Below are 20,601 nucleotides of genomic sequence, written 5' to 3' on the forward strand. Positions count from 1 at the left end.
AACAATTCTGCTATGGCTTTAAAGGTAATATGTTCTCTGCAAAACTGAGCAAAAATAATATTGTGTTTAAAATATAATAGTAACTTCTTATTTACTGAACTATTGTATAAAATCACATTTAAACTCGTGATATTCAGGACAGAAACAGCACTCGCCTGATATTCCTCTCGCTGCTCGTGTGATATCGCTTATCATATGATATAAATATGAGACAAAAACTCATACAGGGGCATTTTTTACCCCAATATCTTGCGGTTTAGGGCATAACTGCATTTATGGAGTTGTTGCCCTACATCATATCTGTCAACAGTCAACTGTATGAAATGTAAGATGACGTACAGATTTGGGGGCGAGGCCAGTGCGTTAACTGCGTTAAAATATTTTAATCGCATTATTTTTCATAACTAATTAAATTAACGTGTTTTAACACGAACTTTTGTGTCCCATCAGCTCATGGTCAGAGTTATGTTCTGTTAGTTTCATTTTTTAATGAATTTTAGTTTGTTTCTCTTATTCCTGATGGATGGAGCTGCTATCCTTTGTTCTAGTTTCCCGCCACTCATCAGTTTCAATGGACACACATTAATCATCACAGCTGTTTGTCATTTGGTTCATCACTATGTGTATTTAAGTTCCTCACTTCCTCTCCCTTTTTGTTTGGTGTTGTTTGCATTTCATTCACACTGTTGCTGCTGAATTGCCTGAATTTTCTTGGTTTTTCTTCTTTTCTTTATTTAACAAAATAGACTTTAATTGGTTGTCTTTGTCTGTCTTCAAATGTGATACTCATGCTCAGTGCTTGTTAGAATATAATGTATAAGCTATGACTATATATAAAAAAATATATAATTAGCATAATCAAATAAGCTTAAAAGTTATGTTTTTATTACAGTCTTGAGTATATTCATGCTTGTTTGACAGATATACTATAAAGAAAACTGCTGAAAATGGAGAGTGGAACAAGGGTACAGGAAAAAAAAAGTGAGAGAAAGACAGAGTAAAGGAGGGAAAGAGAGAAGGGGCAGGTCGATGGAGCTATGTCTGCATGGATGTATTCTTTTATTTTTCCCACAAGCTGACAGCATCACTTAATCCAGAGATGACATGTCGATGTGCACTGATCATGTTCAATGAAGATCAGCAATTAAGGCCCCCATGATGAAAGGCAAGATCAATCAAAGGGATAGTTTGCTGCCGATTCCAAAAAAAATAAAAATTATGAAGACAATGATAGCATACAAAATGCTTGGTAGTATATACAGTATAAGCTGACAGGACACAAGTTTTTTTTAATTTGATTTTTATTTATTTTTATTTTTTATTTTAAATATTTATTCCGAAAGGATGCATTAAATTGATCAAGATTTGTTGATCAGTGTTACAGATTTCCATTTCAAATAAATGCTGTTTTTATGAATATTGTTAATCAATGAATCCTAATAATAGTATTTTAGATTCCAAAAAAAAAAAAAAAAAAGCAGCACATCTGTGTTTAACTTTGATAATAATAAAAGTGTTGCCTGATCAACAAATAAGCATATTAGAATTAATTCTGAAAGATCGTGTGATACTGAAAACTGGAGTAAGGGCTGCTTAAAATTCACCTTTGCTTAAATCTTACAGACCCCAATCTTTTGATGCATGAATATTCTTCCCATTAAACCAAAGAAACAAATGTATTTAAAAAAAAAAAACATCTGGATGTTTTGATTACGTTTTAAGAAAATGAAACTTATCTTGTATATAATGCTGTGGGTTGTAACAAAAATGCTTATCTAATAGGATAAATAAATAAATAAAAAACACTGCAAAGAATGGCTTCATTGCCAGTAAGTTCCCTTTCATGGGAACTTCGAACTGCGTCCTCTAGGGGTCGCTATGGGAACGCCTCGTCGTGACCCGTGTCTGAAGCATACATTGAAAAAACACCAACTCATTGGCCGGCGACAGCCATGACGTCACTACCGGTGTGACTATAGTATAAATAGGCGCCGGGAGCACACATCATTCTCTTCTTCGTCTTCATTGACTGTTTTGTTTGAAGCGTGCATTTCTGTGGTAAGAGCGACCTCTATTCATCTCATTATGGCGAGCACTAGCAAAGCATTTAAGGATGTGTGCATCCGTGTTGACGTTGTTTAACATCTGATGATTTATACTATAGTCGCACCGGTAGTGACGTCATGGCTGTCGCCGGCCAACGAGTTGGTGTTTTTTCAATGTATGCTTCAGACACGGGTCACGACAAGGCGTTCCCATAGCTACCCCTAGAGGACGCAGTGTCTCATTCCCTACTCAGGGAACCATGGTTACATAAGTAACCTGAGACGTTTTGTTTTCACTCAACATTGACTCATTTAGGACCCTGGGTATATTGTAAGAGATCATGCTTAAATGGAATGGCTGGCTGTGAAAACTCAATTTATGAGAGTCAGCAATAAATCAAGACATATGTAGGTATATATTCAAACATATATTCATTCAGACACCTCAGAGAAAGCACTGCAGTGCTTTAAAAAAAAAAAAATCTTAAGGCATTCTGCCTTTTCAAATTTACAGGCCTTCATAATCCAGTTTGGTTATACTGATACAATAGCAATGATAAAATAGCCAGCAAATCCGGCCCAGTTTAATGGCGTTTTCACTGAAAAACAGTGCCGAGGGCACAAAAGCTTGAAATTAATCCACTAAACATACAGACACTGTATATGTATTTTTCACAGCCCTCATCATCCCTTGTTTTGACTGTGTGTCCTTAAGATTTATTCAAATGGTTGACTGTAGCTCATAAACTCTCCATTCATATCCTCTTTCATTTAAAGCAGAGACCCAGAGAAGAGTTCTGTGTGAGTAATCTAAATGGCTTGTGTCACTAGAGCCTGAATGCAATATCAGGTCTGTTATTATAGCAGTGGCCCTCAGGAGGGAGTGAACTGGACCAGTCTGCATTAGAAGCATTACTGTTGCTCCTCATTCAGCTCTGACTGTGGAAGTTGTCGAGCCCTGCTGACAATTGAATTGTTTTGGGCCTGTAAATGAGAGTAAACTCTATTAGTAAAGGTTTTATGGGGCTAAATTCACCTGTCTACTCTCTAAGTCACTGTTGCTATGGTTTATTTTAGTAGTATTGGTGATACCCAAGGCACTACATGTTGTACGTAATGCCTTTGTTGTCAGGGTTTTTAAGTGTTTGTGTGTGCGTTTAGGGGGGAGGCTTTCGGTTGGAAGTATATTTTGTTTCTTGCTGAAAACAAACAAATAAACCAGGAAAGAGCGATTCCTGGGATCGTGTGTGTGAGTATGTGTATGTGTGTGTATATGTATATACAGTGGGTACGGAAAGTATTCAGACCCCCTTAATAAAAATTGACTTTGGCAAGTAAATAAAACCAGCCAGTTGGCCAGTAAGTTGAACTTTTACCGCAGTGGAAATTTTATCATCCAAGGTTTCTCGAATGCCTAAAGGTGTTTTCCTCCAGAACTCCATAATATTCTGCTTTCCTCCATAAGCAGAATATTCTTTGCATTAAACTACCAAAATGAAATTATGAAAGACAGTCATGTTGTATCATTTTTGTGCAGCTGCAGTGAGAAACTTACCTGCACTGTATTTATGGTATTAAATTCACCTTGCCACTGGCAGGTTTGGTTGATTTATAGCTTAAATATTTAAATAAATAAATATCTGGACTCCAATTGTCACTGTTCCTGTGTTTGTGTTTCAGTGCTGCTTTTATAAAAGTAGCTGCATGAACTGTGGACTCCCTGGCATGTTTGTGAGGGCAAGCATGCTAATTTGAGTTAAGTTGTTAATGTACCACTGATGACGGTTGACAGGAAAACCAAATGAAGCAAACTAAAGATGCCAGTGTTGACCAAAAGACGAGAATAAAGAAAATTAAAACAAATTTAAAGCAAGGGACGTCTAGGAAATGGCAAGAAATGTGAAGCAAAAACGGTGGCGTTTAATTCGGTACCCTGAGGGCGCTCATGTTGTGTGACAGGGGTTCACATGTAATCACTGTAAATGCTGAAGTGTTAGCTACACCCCACTGTTCCACCGGCGTGCCACTCTCACACCTCCCCTACATGGCCTCATTAACCCCCCCTTCACATACAGCCATTAACGGACACTCCTCCCTCCTCCTGCTCTTCTCTTCCTCTTTCCAAAATACATTCAGATCAATTCTCCATAATCGCTAAATTCAAGGCCATTTCAACATTAAGGTTTTTTAATAGTACATTTACAGTTTGGCCATGTGCAACCCAAGGTTATTGTAGTTTTGCATTTAATTATGTTGTGCCATTTTCAATTTCCTTATTTCACTTTTTAATTTCAATGCAATTGTATATGAGAGACAAAGTCAAGATTCATCAGGCCTCATGCTAATGGGCAAATCACAGCCATATCTCATGTCTACTCATGTCTACTCATATAAAAATATATATATGTGTGTGTGTGTGTGTGTTTTATTCTTCACTATTCTTATCAATTGTCAACTATTATATTAATTATAGGATGATTTACTACTACTATCACTACTACTTCTACTACATCTACTAATAATTTATTAAGAAGAAACAGAAGAAGAAAAAGTAAAAATAAAAAGAACAACGACAACAATAATTACTAGAATAATTATTAGAATCAATCATTCATTTACATACATACATACATACTGACATATATGATCATATTAAAAGAGCCCTAGCCTAAAGATATTTCTACTACTAGAAATAAGTAATATTAATATTATTTGATAAAATAATAATTATGATTAGAATAAAACAAACAAAGACAGATACATACATGCACACTGATAGACTAAATAGTTATTACTACTGAGAATAATTAGTAATATTAATATTATTCAATAGAATAAAAATTATGATATGTATGAATGAACGAACGAACGAATGAATGAATAGGCTCAACAAGCTGAAAAAAGTATAGTGGCTGTAGAATTTCTTAGAATGTTTAAAGCATTACACAACCTGCATTCAGCAGAGTTAATAATACACTGAGTGTCATAATGTGCTAATGTGCGTGCGCTTTTTGACACACAGGTGTGCAGATCATGATCAAACTTGAAGGGCACGTGAAATGAGCTGAAAAGTGCTGCTTGATTTACTGGTGCTCACTGTGAGAAATCCACAGCGGAGATTGTGTGCTGTTAGTGTAGTGATGGGATCAGCTGTGTCTACAGTGGCAGAGGGGTGCGAGGCCGAAGTGCAGGGGTCTTTATGTGCCCTCTGGCTCACTGACCACAGGCCATTAACTCGCATAGAGCCCAGAGCCCAAGCAGCCGAGAATGGAGAACGCTTGAGCCATGACCCCACCCAGGATCACCGTATTACTCCTGCACATTATATCTCCCACTGCGATCCTTCTATTTAAGTGTCTTCAGCAAGAAAATAAGCATGGGGTTGTGTGTGTGTGTGTGTGTTTGAGTTGAGATATAGACAAAAAGAAGAGTTTCAGTCAAGTGATTTATTGGATGTGTCCACTTTTCTCGGGCTACTTGGAGGACAGATTTGGGGTGGATGGACAGCATCTGAGGGAGGAAATAGAAAGGACAGGGGGCTGTTCATGTGACATGGTTATAGAATCAAACAGTGGCCAAGTTTAACTGACCTCAGAAGTACTCCTGTGAGGAAAGAGTCAGTCTATGTGTGTCTGTGAGAGAGAAAGAGAGAAAAAGTGCAAATGGAAGTTGATTTACTTTAAGAGCCATCACACTTTACAGGCTGCCCTGTAAAGCCTTGCATGTAACAGGGACATCAGCCAAAAGTGTGCGGCTCTCGCTGCCAAATGTTGTGGAGGTCCTCAATCCATATTGAAACATGGTGGGGTCATTATCACTAAAATTTCTCAAAATAATCAATAACTTGACCATTCATTCAATTTATTTCTTAGTGCACAGAATTCCATATAATTTGATAAAAGTGTATCAATAAAAGTGTATCAATTATATCTGCAATCAAACACTTTTGAAATTAAATCAGGTAATAAAATAATTAGATAGATAGATAGATAGATAGATAGATAGATAGAGACACTGTGTCATTTCTATTGCCCATCCCATCTGAATGATTGGGAGTGAGGTGACAAGTGTCAGAGTGTTCTGGGCATGTGCCAATTTTTCCCTAACTTCTTAGTCAAGGATGCGATGTCAGGATTGCTTTGTCTTTCACATGTTAATTCAGTTGTTAATGGGAGCTGAAGCTGCAAATGTCCAACAGCTCAAATACACCGGTACAAGCCATCAGAAATATGTACACACCAAAACAGGAACATGAGGACGTGTGACAGTTAGTTTCCCAAGTCAAAGGCTGTGCTGATCTCGGCTGTTGATCAACAGTGCACTGTAGTTAGTTGATGAGTCCTAAATGCTACGAAGGAAGGAAGGAAGGAAGGAAGGAAACTCCAGAATAAAACAACATGAGGATAAATAATGACAGAATGTTCCTATTTTGGGTGCACTATCCCTTTAAAAAAATTACTGTGTTATTATGTGTGATGTTTAAGTGAATGTTGAAACAATGTATATGTGTGTGTGTTTGTAGCGGAGTTTCGGTGGACAGTGTGTATGTACTTTAGTTTTACTGCTGCTCTGATTTCTATAGGGCCCAGGGGTGAAGGCCAATGTCACGGACATTTCACAAGCACAGCTGATTTATAGCACAGTCAGTGGCTTTTTTAAAACACGGCCAGACAAATCCATGTTTTCCCCTGCTTTCAGGGTTTACGGCCCCCTCCGAGCTTCACCTCACTCCTTCCACGGCCCCACCATCAACACCCTACTGTTCACATTACAGCACAGTTAGTTTGCCCTATGGACCGCCCGTTTGGAAAACATACCCAGCATAATGCCCTGGAGTCAGTGTGTTTATCCCAATCCTTTACCCCCTACATGCTTACAGAGAACACAGGAAGTTTTGCTCTGTTACACACACATACATGCATCTCAACACACACCTTGCATACTTCACCGCACGTACGTCCCACAAATTAAAAAGCATTTCACTGTGAGCGACTTGTCAAAATGATCTTTTAGAGACAGGAAGTAAGCGATTAGATTATCTGTTAAAAAGATAAACACAGGGGCCCTTTCATTAACCTAATGAAGACAAAGCACACTGATGAGCTCTATTAACAATATTTTAAAAGGGACAAAAAAAAGAAGCAGGAATCAGAAACGGACCCCAAAGGAAAATTATCATGCAGAGAGAGTTTCTCCAGGTTTAAACAAATCGTGCAATACCCTACGGTTCAAGCCAATTGACATCTAGTCTCAGCGTGAACTCCTCTTCTTCTCTGCTCTTCTATCTCATACAACAACAGGCTTTCATTAACTATAATTAACTGCGCACAGTCTGTGCATCTCCAGTAAGCATGAGTCGAGCAAATAAGCGAGAGAGAGAGAGTGACTCTTTGAACTCAACCTCACTGTACAGCAGAATCGGGCAGACACAGGAAAACACGGCTACTGGGATCAAAGCTAAACTGAGACAGATCTGCAATTTCGGACAAAATGCACTGATATCTGGAAAAGGTGTACCTCTTATTTAAATAGATAAACACATTTAATGATTTAATAAACAAGACCCCCTCTTATTAGACAGCTGTGTGGTGTTAGCGGTACTATTTTGGCATATTTATCTTAATTAGTTCAGTTAATATTACTTCTTTAAATCAAAATGTTTTAGTTGCTACTTTCTTTGTTACTCTGTAATGTTTATTTACTTATGTAAATGTATACAATTTTTGGTCAAATAAAATAAAATGACATATCAATGACCTATAGCGATGCCATTTTATATAGTATATTGCTATACACTATTTTTATTTGACATGGTACTGTACAAAGGTTCTGTCAGAATTATATTTGTGTCTTCTGTCAGATGTTAATATTTTATTCAGTAAGGATGCATTAAATTCATCAAAAGTGATAGTAAAGAAATGTTTATTTATACAAAAATATTCAAAAAATACTTTAGAATTGTCTATTCATCAAACATGTCAAGACATTTTATTATTTATTGATTTAAATATTACATTATAAATGTCTCCACAAAAAGCAACACAACTGTTTACATTGATAAGAAGAAATGTTTCCTGAGCTTTTAGACTGATTTCTGAAGAATCATGTGACAGGACAGATGGCTGCTGAAAATTCAGCTTTGCCATCAAAGGAATGCATGACATTTTCAAATATATTAAAATTGGACAACTGAAATAAAATGTATTAAAATCTCACAATATTAGTATTTTACTGTATGATCAAACAAATGCAGCCTTGATGAGCATAAGATACTTATTTTAAACACATTTAAAAAATCTTACCAACAAGTATATGTGCAACTAGTAATGGAAAAACTGTATGACAAAGCAAAAGTTCAGCCAATAGAGTACACTAAAATTTAGAGTAAGAGAGAGAAAGAGACACACACACACACACACAGAGAGAAGCTTATACACTGTGAAAACGAACCTTTGTCCACCCCTGTTAGCTGCACTAACTGATGTTGGGCCAGTGTTAGTGAGGTTGTGGAAGGTAAAATGTGAGGTCTCAGCCCAGGATCTAAGAGAAAGCAGATTATGGTGACTCCTTTATGGCTGGCTAACAGCCAGGAAAAGAAAACTGAAGCGGAGAAATACACATGAGAAAATAAACATCCATAGTGTTTTCTTTCTGTCTAATGGTTGTATGCATGTCACTGTTTGATTTTATAGTGATACAATCACTATTATGAAAACACTAGGTGTCCAAGTTATATTATATTCTGTAGTCAAAGTAAAAAAATAAAACAGATTATTAATGTTCTTAATAAAAGTGTCTATTTCTTTTATTTTAGCAAAATTGTGATATTATCCCTCACAATCCTTAAAACTACCTTTCTTCGGATTCATATACTGTAAATTTAAAATAATCTTAAAAAGAGATATATAAATGTTTTTAAAATAATCATCACTACTATGTCCTGACAGAAGAAAGATGGCAACTGCATTTAATATATATGACATGCAAATGTAATCATGAGATTTTCTCATGTCAGTCTGACTATTACATAAAATAAATAGATGGAACTGAAAATCAGTTTGAAAATGTCCTGTAGTTTCAATTCATTCATTCTTTGAAGTGAATGCTAGATTTGTCAGTTTTAAAATAAATATTTGACACATTATGAATCTGACTAAGTTACAGGCAAGGAAAACCAGATTTTGTGAGAAAGAGATGGATACCCAAACACACTTATCTAAAATAATACTTTGATACGTAAAATTATTCCTGTTAGTAACCTTTATTTTAATCAAGATACCATGCACACCAACAACCCAAAACAAAACCACTCCACCATTCCAGCTCCGCTCATTATTGTACACCTTTTCCTTCTCTCACCCTTTTCTTTCAATAAACTTATTCTCCTCCATCCTCTAGGGTTTTAAATCTATCTCCATCCCCTTCTCTTTCTTTCCCTCTCTGTCGTTTTCCTTCTCTCAGCTGCCCAAACAACAAGGCCCGAAAAAGATTGCAGTTCATTTCAAAGCGCAGTGGATGGAGGCCTCATTTACGCACTCCTGGCAACTCAATCAGGCCAGCCAGCCCTGATGAGTGAGTGACTAGTTTCAGACCGCCAGTCAATATGTGTCTGCCGTGATAGAATGTCGGCATCTTCACCTCTCTCTCTTTCTCTATCTCTCCTTTTTCTCCTCGTCTAATCAATGTTATCAAAATGGAGGAAAAGGAAAAACACTGAGACACACAATAACTATATATCACTCTTACACCAACAATACAATCACATTTACCTGAAGTTATACACGTGAAGAAATGGCGTGAGAGATTGTGCAGATGATGTTTCTGTCTTGGTACTGTTTTATTTTTAATCCTTTTGAAAATGATATTTTGATTCAATCAGATGTTAAATAGTTATAGGCAGGGGTGCACATAAGTGGTACGCAGGTCCGCATGTGTGACCAAAATAAAAAATGTGCTGTGTAAATAAGTTCTGACAGCGCATTTGTGTATGGACATGGTTGACAGCTGGTAATGCACAATTACCATTTTAGATCGACAAACTGTAATACTGTATAAGATTTCTATTCAAACTGAAAGAATAAATCTAGGCTACCTCTGCCGTTTTCAAAGCACAATGCAAAACTGTGACATTTCATTCACTGATGCGCTCAGTGTTGCCAACTAATTTTAATGGGAAGTTGCTAAAGGAAGGTCGATTTGTTGCTAAAAGTTGCTAAATGACGTTGTGATGCCATTGTGCGATGACGTCATCACGCCAAAAAATTGTGTCACTGCATCAAATCTCAGCAAAAAATATTATTTATATATGTTAATTTTGATTTGTTTATAAAATAATATAAATGCATAATACAATAATATTAATATATAAATAACTGTATTTTTAAATACAACATTAAATTATTGAACACTTACACATTTTTGAACAATTACAATTTAAGTTTTTTTTATTAGCTAGTAAACTAGTAAACTACACATTCTGAACAATTATAGTTTTAAGCAGTGTATTAGTAGTTTGTTAGTATGCTACACTCCAAGAAAAGTCTGTAAAAATAGTCTACTATGTTAATATGAAGGAATTTTCCATATTGATTTTTCACAGGTTTTTTAACCTGCATTTTAAATTATGCATTGTATTTAGTGTTTTCGGGTTACAGGGTAACAACGGATAATGGATAATGGATAATGGATAAAGTCCTGGGAAATTACTACCTTTTCCATTGTTCTAGATCAGCTAACTGATCAACAATCACAGGTACAAGCTACTAACAAGGTGTATCATAAGTCAAGTCAAGTCAAGTCACCTTTATTTATAAAAACGTATGTGCACCCCTGGTTATAGGGCCATTCAAACAGTTCTTATATTTCATAATATTTGAATATCACAATATTTATGTCAAGTTAATTGCAGTCAGCTTAAAAGCATTTTGTTCTAAGACACCTATTTATTTTTTTGTTTGTTTATTTTTTGCCACATTGCTGAATATTGACTGCACTGCATGATTTCATTTTGGTGGACAATTTGTTCAAATATATATTATTGTAATTTTTATTATTATATTATATTAGCTGCTTCACTTTTTTTCTAAGAAATAATAATAAAAGTAATATATGCCGAACTACTTCAAAATATTTTCATTTCAAGGATTTTATAGAATTAGCAACAGTCTGGACACAAACATGTAGCTGCATTCATAACTATAGCATACATGGCTGTTACTAATTGATTTCATTCGTAAATATTTTTTCTTTTTTTCTCTTATTTTTCGTGCTGATACCTCAGTGTGTGTCTGTCTTATTAAAGCACAGACTCTCTCTCTCATGGCCGACTGGGCTGGAGTGTCCCCAGTGTCCTCTATTACCCAGCGCCCCACTGAACATGCTCTGCAGTCTGCTGACCTCCTGCCCTGCCTGTCACCCTGATGGCTACTGTTATCCCAGGCTACTTATTTCGGCAAAACGGCCTTTTGTTCCTCCTTGTATTGAAAGCATTAAGCCAAGCCAATTACAGGCATAAACGGGGGGGGGGTTTGATCCTTCAAATCCGTCTTACAAATTGACGCAGAAAAAAAAAGATTCAGGGAAAATTAAGTAAAATTGTGGCCCCCGATGATGTTGTTTATTTGCACATGCTGTCTGCGGGTTTTTTTTTAGCAACAGACTCACTAAAGGAATGTACGGAAATCCTTGCAAAGACACTATAAACATATTAAAGAATAAAAAACTTGAACAAATGAACAACTGTAAAGACAAACAAATTGTTTACAAATCCTTTCACAGTTTCACAGAATATTGAATTACTGTAATCAATAGGTTGATTTCTTGCATTTAATAAATGAGAGTAATTAAATATGCTTAATGCCATCAGATAAAAAAAAAAAATTAAATTCAAAACTTTTATAATACTGTAACTAAAATGGTTACTGTGCATGTATCTGCTTAACAAGTTATATATATATATATATTGTGAAGAGCGTCCCGAAGCTTCATCAGCATCGCCCTGGAAACAATATATGTATATGTGTGTGTGTTTGAGAAGTGGTTAGTTTTAGGATACACTTGAGAGTAAACAATGTTTACTCAGAAATTTTTTATTTATTTTTATTAATTACAAAGAAAGGGCAAGTAACACACTGAATTAAACACAAAATTTTGAAAAAGAAATACTTAAATTGTATTTATTTTAAGCGTACTCCACTAATATTTGCTTTATTCAAAAAATGTTTAAATTATTTTTTTATAAACCGGAATAACATTGATATGTATTAAAATTTAGTTTTTATAAAGCTGCATGTTTGTAAATATTTTTACGTTTTAAAGGCTGTCAATTTATCTGTATATTCAGCAGAATGTAAATGTATGCATTACATACAAATATGTGAATACTAATGAGATCATGCTGGTCAATTGGACCAATGTGTTTATACTTTATATTTTTATACAATTTTATATCATATGTTCTATGCTGAAGCAAGCATAATTGGCATACCTTTGGAATAGTTTGCATTACTCCATACTAAAACGATTTCACATACAGAGATGACATCTTGGCGAGAGTGGCTGTATGTGCCCGCGCCATCCTCTTGCAGTGGAAAACGCTGTTGACGGCGTAATAAATCTGCTTTACCGCCCAAAGGTCAGCAGGAAGCATTACAGAGTCTCTGCAACAGCGGGATTCGTCTACAAAGCACATCTCCTCACTCCTTTTTCCAAGGATCACTGAAATTTATAAGTTGCTGAACAAGTACTAAAGGCCATTAAAAACGTAGCTGAAATTTATGTGAGGTAGAGGTGGAAATTATATAATTAGGGGCTCAAATAATTTTTCAGCCGGATTCTTCTCACAGACCTTTAAGTTTAATTGGGTGCTAACGGCAGCTAGGAACCAATGATGACGACAGACACGGGAAATAAATCAGGGGGAAAAGTCAGAGGTCGCACTTATACATGAGGAAGACATATGTAATGAGGAGGAAGAGAGAACGAGGCCCTTCGTGTAATTCTAGATACTTTTTAAGGTCTGTGTCTTTTAATTATGTGACCTCTTTGTCACTTTAACCTCATCATGGACGTACAGACCCATTTAGTGTTATGTAAATACAGACTTTTCTTTACACCAGGAACAACGTGACCATTGACACTGAAAGCAAAATTTCCAGCCAATCAGAACTGTGTGAGCATAAAGATGCATCCCAAGTGATGTGTACATTGTGCACTTAAAGTATACATAATGTACTCTGCCATTTGGAACAATAGTGTCATCTCACTAATAGTATCACACTAAACATTTGTTTGTTACTACATGGAAGCATTTGTCATTGTCCATTGGAGGAAATTAAGTTGCAAATGAACCCGATGTGTTGCTTTAGCATGTTTAGCCTTTTCCAATAGGCTACTACAAAATGTCATATACCTTGTATTTTCTTCTGTTATGCTTTTTCAGATGGCAACTATGCATACATTTTTTTCTTTGTAGAACTTGAGGGATTTGACTTACCCAATGTTTCCCAACTTCTGCAGTCAATCTCTTCAATTCCAGGTTTGATGTTTAAAAAACACAAGCATCAGGATTTTAGTCCAATATATTTCGGGTGTGGGGAGAGCTACCCAACAAAAATGCTACAGAAATATTAACCATGCAACTGATAAAATGCAGTGTTGCTCATCACTGCTACGACTGGTTGAGACAGAAACTTGGGCTGAATTCAGAATAGCACACTAGCATTTACCGTTTGCCAGATATACAGCTAAAAGACAGATAGCATTTATCGCCTGTTGCTTTGCCGTGTCATGTCTGACAGACTGTTACCAAACTGGTTATCCATAACCTAGGGTGACCATACGTGCCATTTTCCCAGGACGCGTCCTGGCCAGGATTTGTTTTGGCTTTGCTTTCCTGTTTTCGTGCTTGCTGAAGGTAATGATCGAAAAGTAGTTTGACCAATAACATGCAAGCATTGTACATAATGGACCAATCATGGTGTGTGAGAAGGTGGGATCTACGGTCAAAGCGATGCAATTACGCATACATATTAGGTGTGTTCGACTTAAAAGCAGTGCGGCTCAGACCGATCAGTGTTTGACATCAAAGTACCTCGAGAGCGTTTCGAAAGCATAACCGTCTGTATGGTACTTTGATGTCATACACCGATCGGTCTGCACACGCAAACAAAGCCAAAACCTAGATATTTTAGGAAATATAGAAATCCTGGCCAGAACGTGTCCTGGGAAAATGGCACGTATGGTCACCCTACATAACCAAAACAAACAGACAAACTACTAAATAAACAAAGGCAAGATTCATCATTAAGAATACCCAACAAAAAAAAAGCCCCTTCATGTCTATCAAAGTTTTTTAATCTCTACTAGACAAAAACGGGCTGGTGTTCAATCAATCAGTTGCAGATTTACTTTTCATTTATTTATTTATTTTGTGCCAGTCCTCTACAGCAGTCTGCTTTAATAATACTCCCATCAGCAGATGCATTCAGTGGAGATTTCCAATTTATTTCTAATCAAGCTTTATCTAATATTCTCCAGACAGGCAATTAAAATTTCAGAGTACACCGAAAAGCCATTGCTCACTTTTTATTTTCTCCCACTGTTCATTTAGAGTGTTATTTCATTAAAAATGCTCTCGTTGATGAGTTTGGTGCTATTTGCCGGCACATTTAATTACTATATTCAGCATCCTCTCCTGTTGAGAACCCTATCAGACACTTTTGCCTTTCCCTCCATTTAAAATACCTGTATGAGACAGCGTCCAGGGTCAAAAATCTACTTTAATTACTCAGACACCAAAAAATGAATCTTCACCACAATCAATTCCATCTTGTGCATCACTGTCAAGAGCATGGGTGTAATTTAAGAAATCTCTGGATGTGTGTAGTGTATCATCTGTAATCTTCTCCCGCTGCACAGTTTATCACTAACAGTACCTTCATTGAGTACTAGCTAATCGATTATAGTGTATAGTATAGGTCTTACACTAAACTCAGTTTTACCACAAATATAGCATTCAACCAGAAGGGTGTAATTGGAAAGGCTAAATTTGTCATTAGAAGTTATAATGAGATTATTCTAGTGAAACATAGTTCAGCTATAGAAGCTTAGAGCACCATAAACTAGCAGCAGTGTTCACAGCCCTCTCAATGTGGATTAACCATATTTAATGTTTTATTAGATTGATAATTTGTTCCCGGCAAGGAGGAAGATCACATCCTCTTAACACTTCATGAGTTATACAAGGAGTTGAAATCAGTTTTGCAATGTTTTAACATTAGCATTTTGTTTAAATGCCTGCTGCTTCCTGGCAGTCAGGTGACAGTGACCTAGTCTTATGTAGCATATTAACAGTTTCAAACTGTTAACTGCAAACACTCTAAAAATGACGTCTTGCAGATGTAAATGCAGACGTCAAATAGATATCTCTGTGATGTATATGTGTGCTATCAGGGTAAGGAAAGAGAAACTGCATTCAACAAAACAGAAGCTATATTCTTCAAAACAAACACTAAATCGCTTACTATCTAACTTGGAATCATTATTTTTGTAATCTCACATTGTTTTACATGTCAAAAACACTTAAGTTCTTTATGTGTAAAACGTTTTAATGTGAAGTAATTCACCTTGAACTCATTATGAACAACAAAAATGCATTTACATAGCTGCTTAGCCTATTAGCACTGCTAAAATGAAGCTAGTTACTGTGTCAGTGACTCATTGCTATGACTTTTAGATAATGCTTAAGATCCAGTAACACAACCTCAATATCATCAACATGACGTGAGGAGATCTATGGAGACCTGCTGCCTCTCAACAATCACCACAAAGAGAACACCATCTACTAATATATTATGTGATTGTGGTGTTGCTGTCATCCTAATGAGTCTATTCACTCAAATTCCTTATTTATAATCACATTCAGTTACATTTAGTTTCAGGTCATGCTGGCTGCTGATATGTAGAAGTGGCTGGTATTAACGACCACTGATTAGTTTGCCAATAAACCACTCATTTCTGTTCAAGCGAGGGGAGCGTACAGTTCTAATGTGGTATTGATTTGGACGTTTGGCTTAAAAAGTGTTCATAATCACAACTGCTAACGAACCTACATGATGCCGGAACACCATTCAAAAACAAACAAACAAACAAACAAAAATATTAATAATACAATCTTAAAGTGTGGGGGAAAGAAAGCATTTTCTGTACCAACTAACTAACTAACTATATAAATAAATAAATTGTACCAGAACAAACTAACAATAGCTACTGAATTAAAAAAATTAATTAATAAAAGAACAAATAAATAAATAAATAAATAAAATAAAAGAATATTAAATAAACCCTTAAATGCGAAACAAGTTCACTCTACCATATACGTAGCTTTCCATGGTTATCATAAAGAACTGACTAGTTAAAGCAAAGATTACTTAAAATATGAATCCATGAAATACAGTAAATATAATAAAACATCCAATATGGAATTACAAGCACAGTTCATTTTTGAAAAAAATAAAAAAATAAATAATTGAAATGGTGAAATTAGGCTCAGAATAAATAGAGAGGAAAAAAACACTACTGCCAATAATATAAATAAGTGCACAACACTGGACTTTGTTTTCTTCAAAATATGAATGAAATATTTGCATGATACTAATATGTGTCCACTTCTTATTAGATAGCTTGTTAGATGAAGACATTGCTGTGAGGAAAATGGAGGCCTAGTCAGTAGTGATGGTCCTTAGTTCAGATATGACTACTTAAAATGAATACACTTCTGGAAGAGGTTCTTTATTTATTGTACTTTATCGTGATTTTGACTTATTTGGTATGTACCCAAAATAATCAATGCAGTCCTGTTATTGAAAGGGTAATTTTGCTTACTTCAGTGGGGGAGGTTATGTCCTCCCTTTTCCTACTCCCCTTATTTTTAACATCTCAGGTAGTGTGGTTTGAGGGCCGCCTTTCCAGACTGTCTCCAGGCCCATGGTGTTTAATCAGAGACTCTTTGATTTCATGCACTGCTTCACTTTCACTGCATCTGTCTTGCTTATGGCAAGACAGGGGTGAAAGCAGCCTGGAGCTTATGTGAAAATTGTGCCTGTGAGGGGAAGAGTACAATGCGTGCCAGGGGTACAAGATATTACAAGCAAAACACAGACTCTCAAACGCTCATACACAAACACACACGCGCACATACACAAATCACGCCCTAAGTACTGCACGCTTCTCGCCTATTTAGGGCGACCATGTCCAGCAGTGGATTTGAATATGCATGACTCTCCCAGAATCCCTTGCAGCACAGCCTCCGTGCCTAGCGCGCGTTGGCCCACTCACAAAACTATGGAAAAGCAAGCATCTCATTTGAATACTTTACCAGCATATCCTGTCATAGACAATAAATACTTAGTCATGAAAGGACATTATAATTTGGAAAACAGCAGGATGTAAAAAACAAAGTTATCATGATGCATACAATGTATTTGACATTTGGCTACACATTACATTACAGTAGGTGTTTATCTCCTCTATTGTACTTACAAGGAGTGCAAATAATTACTAGATGAGACTTGAATATGTTAAGATGCACATTTTTTAGCTTGGTTTGTTGTCAGGATTACTTTCAACACTTTACTAAGTGTATTTCAGATCAAATCAATGAAAGCACAAGCTGTGTGAAAGCGGTCAACGCAGGGTTGAGCACAAAGTCAATCTTAGCCCATGGCAGTGCATTAGATATTACTTTCAGATCACCAAATGTCTTTTTGCATTTGGCAACGTTGAAATATTGTCAGAATACTCCAGTTCAGTCTGTCCCTGCTCTCTCACTTCTAGACAGCTTTTCACAACCGAACAAGTGACCTGCCTTTGATTGCAATGATTATCAGTGTTTTAAACCATTTAAACTCTCTAAATGTGTGTTCATATGCATAATCTTATACAGATTATGCCTAATCAGCTCACACTCGTGAACAAATCATTTACAAAGGAAAGTTCAAAATGATTTAGGCAAAACCTGATCAGCACACTTCGATTTAGATTTAGCCTGTAATCTTGATTACTGGTGGCCTATGTCTGTTAATATTTAAAACAGATGATTTAAATGCATTTTTCTTCAAATGTCAGTTTTTTTTAAGAGCTGTAGATTGAAAAGAAAAGAAAAGAAATTAACTAATCACAAATATTTCTGTAATCATTCTCAGTTAATCACACCTAACATTAAAAAAATGCACTTTTCTTTTATTGTCAGTTTTTTTTTAAATCATTTTAAAGGGCTGTCCATAACAAAAAAAATAATAATAATAATTAAAAAAAAAAAAAAATTCACCCAAATGTCTGTATTAATTGCAATTAATCTCACCTACCATTTAAAATTAAAAGAATAGATTTACTGTTGCACTTAATTTCCAAATGAATGTGGAAACAACATAAAGTTATAACATAAAATAACATACAACATAAAATATTTGACACTTTAAATTATTGTTTAATGGCATATTTTTGCTAAGTACTAATAAGACCAAAATCACTGATACCAGTACTGATACTGATGCCTTTATTAACAATTTAATAATAAATAACTAGTTAAAACATTTGGTATCAATATTGTTTTATGAGGATCGATCCTACTGATACAATGTCAATACTGCAAGTATTCATACTTATTTCCGCACTCATACCTGCATGTGTTTTCCCAGCCCTGTGATTTTATAATGTTTTTTTTGTTTGTTTTAAATGTGTACAGTCATGAAAACATGAAATGTGACTGGTTTGTAAAGTAGTGAAATAATTTCACTTGTAAAATAAAAAAGCCTAATGTCATGTTATTGTTAAACTGCAAAACCAAGTTGTGTACAGTACTTTACTTCAGATGCTTCTATATTTGCCAATAATGAGCTAATAATGGAGGAGTCTCAGGATATGGAGAAGGAGAAAAAAAAATGGTTAGGAGTGTATTTTACTGAATTATTTGAATAGGCCTAGTTTTATAATCATTATATCCTGCGTGCCTATTACTTCACTTCATTCCAAACAGCCTATGAGGCCATAAACTATACGTTGTGATCACCATGACAATTCATAGTGCTATCACAAGAACACCAGGTCTCCAGGACAAAACAATGACACAACAGTCAGGGTGCCCAAGTTACCACAGTTGTGACTCCCTCACACCGAGAAGTCCAGCCAGCTCACAAGAAGAGTGCCAAAACCCGAAGAGCAGCGCTATACAAGAGCATCTACATCTGAATTTCCAAAACGGTAGCAGGCTAGCACTCCCAGGCCATCTCCTGCAGTCCCCGTGCAGAAGTGGCTAATTAAATACTAAGGTAGGAATAAAATCTTAATGAGAAACACAAGCTCGCAGCAGAGTTTGGCAGCGGCCAGCCAGCTCTTATTAGGTGTTCTCGCCCATATGTGCTTGGGTGAAGTACCCATTAGCGCTGTCCCTAATGGAGCTCCCTCCATGTTAGCATTAGCCTGCTGCGATTAGCGTGCCCGCAATTTTCTCCCCAAAACTTGGCAGCCGAGCACCGAGGAGAGCCCCGCGAGGAAATTTCTTCGCCTCCGTAAATATTTTATGCAAATGAAAATTTAATTCTTTGCTTAGTTTAAGCAGTTTCCCCCTGTAAGTAGTGTGTTTGCAAAGGAGATTACAACATTTGCTGGTTTGTTTATAATTTAATTTTTTGATGTCAGGGCTGGCGGAGGCTAGAGACGGAACACCTGTGAGTGTTTATAATGTCCCATCTCTCTCACAGCTGTTCCTTTTCAAAACACCTCGCCAGTGTAATAATTTCATAAAATTTCATGATTTACCATCTGCTAGGCCCCAGCTATAAGCACATTCAATAAGCATTTGTATGGCGCTAGGCCCAGAAAGGTACAATAACTGTATATTTTAACTTAATAGCTTTTCCGGGGCATGCAAATTTCCGCTCGGCAGATTGCTGGGATGCTACGCCGTACGACGGGCCAGCTTCCCTCGCCAGTATTATTTTGTTTTCTCTTTCTCTATCTATTCTCCCACACTTTATCTGATGTCCACAAACACAAGCCATTGTTTGCACCGTATACTCGTTTGGTCCACGTCAAAATCGAGATATCAAACTCGAGAAGAAAGAGGGACAAGGTAGGAGGTGCGCGCAGATCATTTCCTTTTTAGCATATAATGTCTGTGCATTTGGGTAATTAAAATGATTACTACAACAATTAAAGCAAGTAATTAGAAACTAATTACACTGGCTTTTTTGTGATTACAGGAGCAGATGAAAATAGTGCTCAAAATTAAATTCATTGCATATTCATGGAAATGAAATTAAATAGTGCTGGGTGAATGAGATAATAGGGGCGGGAGGGGTGGGTGGGAATCGGGGGGTTTGTTCACTAGAACAGGCTGTTGCTAATGTTTCCAAACGACATTTTTCTAAATCAGAGATAATCTTTTAATGGCCTTAAAATTAGTTAATATTTGGAAGACAGTCAAAAGCATTGGGGGTGTATTTTTGTTCTCTCTCTCTCTCTTTTTATTCTATCAATTCACTCATTCTCTCACCCT

Source organism: Sinocyclocheilus rhinocerous, unplaced genomic scaffold (assembly GCF_001515625.1).
Source record: "Sinocyclocheilus rhinocerous isolate Xijiao unplaced genomic scaffold, SAMN03320098_v1.1 scaffold20, whole genome shotgun sequence".
Taxonomy (NCBI): domain Eukaryota; kingdom Metazoa; phylum Chordata; class Actinopteri; order Cypriniformes; family Cyprinidae; genus Sinocyclocheilus; species Sinocyclocheilus rhinocerous.